This window comes from Pundamilia nyererei, unplaced genomic scaffold (assembly GCF_000239375.1).
Source record: "Pundamilia nyererei isolate P.nyererei 1_Seehausen unplaced genomic scaffold, PunNye1.0 scaffold00530, whole genome shotgun sequence".
Taxonomy (NCBI): Eukaryota; Metazoa; Chordata; class Actinopteri; order Cichliformes; family Cichlidae; genus Pundamilia; species Pundamilia nyererei.
In genome coordinates, this window is record NW_005187931.1 from 5,309 (window position 1) to 9,626 (window position 4,318).

A 4,318-nucleotide genomic window follows, 5' to 3' on the forward strand; every position below is an offset into this window, starting at 1 on the left:
GAGGCTGCGGTCTGTGACCGGCTCCCGGTGCAGACGGCTCCCTGTTATAATGTTTCCTCACTTGGCTCATGCGAGTCCAGCCCAATTTTTACTCTTTAAGTGTGCGCGTGTGTGTATGTGTGTGGGGGTGGGGGGATATATGTGTATTGAGAGTGTGGGGAGTGAGTTGGAGGGTGGGGTGGGCTGCTTTTAACTATGTAAAGCACTTTGTGCTACATTTTTTCTGTATGAAAAGTGCTTTATAAATAAAGATTGATTGATTGATTGATTGATTGATTGAAAAGTTTTCATTGCTTTTATTGTTAATGTACAAAAAAACAAGAGCATGCAAATTGTGTCAAAAAATTCATTGTGCTACTAGCACAACCTTTGTCCTCAGCAGATATCTGCACAGACAATAATAACATAACGCTAGCAAAGATCCTAGAGTGACATCAAAGCTGAGTGTATGCAGACCTGAGCCCAGCAGCCAGAGCCTGAACTTCAACAGGTAACAAAGGCAGTGATGAGGAATTAGGCTTGGACACTGGAGCCTCCATTTGACCTGCATTTTTAAGTATTGGTGGTATACTTGTTAGAGCTAAGGCTACAGCTATCGATTATTTTGGAAATCAAGTTAGTTATCAGTTAGTCCGTCTTTTAATCGGATAAGAAATGCTTTTGTCTTATTAATGAGCAATAAAACCCATTCAAAGAAAAAAAAAAAACAACCCACAGGTCTTTCAGAATTAACTGCATATTAGTTTGCATTTTAGAAATTACAATGTTTTAAAGTTTAACTGCATACAATAGATTTTTTTATTAAAAAAAACCAACAAAACTAAACTCTTTGATTGGATGTACATTTCATACTGAAAACATTTTCTTAAATTCAAAAATATATAAATAATCTCAAGTACGATCAAAGGGCAAAGTCAAATAAAATAAGATATATACGCAATCGAAAATAAAGCATACCTTTACTGTTTTCTTGCCTGTTTTCTTGGAGGCAACTTTTTGTACTGCGGAAAACAGATGCTATGATGATATAGACGTTAACTAATAGCGTCCAACCGAACAACAACCCTCACGTCAGTGGCTCAGAGTTGCCCATGTACATTTTTATTGGCCTGTGAAAAAAGCTTTTATTTTTATATTTTTAAACGCGAATCCAGTTTAATTGATAAAATATTTTATATTACTCCACTTTCAATCTGAAAAATGGTACGAAAGCCTTGAAATAAATCTGGACTAGTACACCCCATGCCCCCCTTTAGAGTCACCACTATTTGCTGGAGGTATCGCTTCCATATAAAATTTGAATACACCTTCTGGAGGCTTACTGCAGGCTTTTTGCTGTGTAAAACAAACAGTGGTGGAGGGAAATGCCAGTTTCCTTTTCCTTTTCTTCATGTCGGAGTTTATTGATCAGGTGGTTTGATGAAGGACTCCTGCTAGCTTTTTCCCAGTTAAGTTTTTAATGGTGATTACAGGAACAGGGCCTCTGTTTTAAACACTAGAAACACTCTTTCTTTTACTCAGTTTGAGCTTACCATCTCATTAAAAAAAACTGTGGCAGCGTCATCATCACTGCTGCTATGTTATCTGTGTTTTTGTTTAAAACTGGGGGCTGTGTGGGCTTAATGTTTTCAGACTTTTTATTCAACCACTGCTCCTAAATACGTTCCTACTGCAGAGCTGTTTTTAGTTACAAGAATGAAATGTTTGTCTTTTCATCATTTAACACAGCGGTCCCCAATCCACCAGTCCGTGAGGCGTTTGGTACCGGGCCGTGACAGTTGAGGCTTGGGTGTGAAATGTACTGTTTTAAGGGTTTTTATTGTTTTTTATCGTTATTTTTTTTAAATCATTTTTATCATTGACTCGGTTTCCCCGGGTTTTTTCCTGTGTGTTATGAAGAATTCTTTATTTGGGTACCGGTACTGGTTTTATTTTGTTGTATTTGTTTGCGACACCTTAAAGGCCGGTCCGTGAAAGTATCATCGGACACAAACCGGTTTGTGGCACAAAAAAGGTTGGGGACTGCTGATTTAACACATCGGCATACTGCAGAGTCATGTGTTAAATGATGCACTGTCTGTGTCAAGAGTTTTATAATCAAATTACTGGAATTACTCGATGAATCGTTGCAGCCGTAGTTAGAGCAGGTGATCCGGGTTTGATTCTGAGTCAATGCAAAGCTGCTTTGCTGCTGTAGTGGAGAGGAAGAGCAGGTTGTCTACTGTCCTTGGCTGCTCTACTCTTTATGTAAAAAAATATTTTTGGGCAAGATACCGTACCTGATGAGCCTGTGTGTGTGTGTGTGTGTATGTGTGTACAATTGTTAGACAAGGTGCGGGTGAAATAACTCCCCAGACTAAGCGGAAAGGTGCTTTATACGCACCAGCAATCACTTCAAAGTTTGTTGTTGTTGTTTTTGTGTTTGTACTGTAAGAAAAATCATATGTGTATTCTCATTAGCATATATGATGAGGATAGGGGTTTGTGGCGGTGCGTGGAACTGTAGCCTCAGGTTTATATTGTTATCACGTTATGTGACAGTGTGTTTAAGTTCATGTTACAGAGTTAAGCAAAAGTAACAGTAACCAAATTAGTTTCTCTGGAGAGTAAATAAGCAACACACTGCATTGCTTTTAAGGAAAGTAACAAGTAATGTTTAACGCTTTAAACTTTTTGAGTAACGACCACAACATTCTGATAACTTTACCCTCCGACCTCTTTAAATGTGGGCACGTCTGGGTCCAACAAGTCCACATTAACAAAAATGTAGTAAACAATCGCACTAATAATACAACAGCAATCCAACAAAGTCACAGGACTCAGTTAAAATCATCCACACTGTCACAAAAATAGCGAGTAAATTCATTCAGTGTTTCCTCGCTCAGCTCTCTCTCTCCGTGTGGTTTCTAAGGTCTCTCCATCTCTCTCTGTTACCGGCAGGCAGCCAATCATCTGCAGGGTCTCGCGCCTCCTGTTTTCGCCTCACCTCGCCTCAGTGCCAATCAGACCGTTCACACTGCGCACACGCCACGGCACGTCGCCACGGGCGCCGCTGACAACAGGAGACACGGCGGAGGGCACAAGCCACCACACACACACACCTCCCCTCCCTGTTACTGAACATCAGCGTTGTGTGTACCCCCTGCCACCACCCTCCCCCTCCCTCGCTCCCTTCACTCTGTCGCAAGAGCGACGCACGTATCCGTTCATAACCTCCGCCATTATTCATCACCCCCTACCCCCTCCCTCTCCCCCGTCCTTCTCCTTTCTTCCCATGGTGCCGTTTTTTTTCCTTTCCTCGAGCTCGTCTCTTTTTCCCACCCCTGCAGGGTCTCCACAGAGCTGCTTCCTCCTCGCCTCACCCGGGCTAATTTAACGCCTCTCTCTCTCTCTCTGTGTGTGTGTCTCTCTCCCTGCCTCGCACTGGCTTGTGCCAAGCCCAGGTGATTATCCATCCGCCCCCCGTTATCCGTTACCCCCCTCCTCCTCCTCCCCCCCCTCCATTCCTCCTCCTCCTCCTCTCCTCGGTACCAACAGACCGACAAATCCCTCCCGGTGCTCCTTTCTCCCCCCTACCCCTCCTCTCCTCTCCTTTCCTCTCTCTCTCTGTCTCCTTCCCGCCAGCCATGATCCGTGGCGGGCTAATTCCCAGACGGTCTTCTTCCTCTTCTCCTCCTTCCTCCTCTTCTTCTCATCACCCTCTTCCTCCACCACCTCCTCCTCCTCGCGGGCCCGGTAAGTAGCAGCAGCAGCAAGCGCCGTCCATCTTCTCGTTTACTCCTCCTCTCTCTGTCGGACTGCATGCTGTGTTCACGGTATTTACCGCTCGTTATCGAGTCTGGCTATTTTTTTTTTTTTGATTGACCCCCCTCCCCCCCAACACTCCCCCTCCCCCCTCCCTCTCCTCCTTCTTCCCTCCTTCCTTTTCCTTTCTCGTGCTGTGCCGGGGGAGGGGGGGGGGGGGGGGGGGGGAGGGGAGGTGTTAATGTGTCGCGTGGGAGAGCCGTTTTCCCCCCTCGCGGCCGGTGGCCACCATGACCTTCTGTCGGAGCTCGCGCCAGCCCGGTTGACCAGACAGGGTAATTAGTTACGCCTCGGGGGAGTGGGAGAGTGGTGGTGGTGAGGAGGGGGGGGGGATGTTGCGAGAGACACACACACACAGGCTTGACGTACACACTGGCTGCGCACACGCACGCAGAGCAGAGCGCACGGACGCACACACACATTTGAGGCTGCACACATTCAATTCTTTTCACATAGACATGCACACACACACGCACACACACACACACACACACACACACACACACACACACAC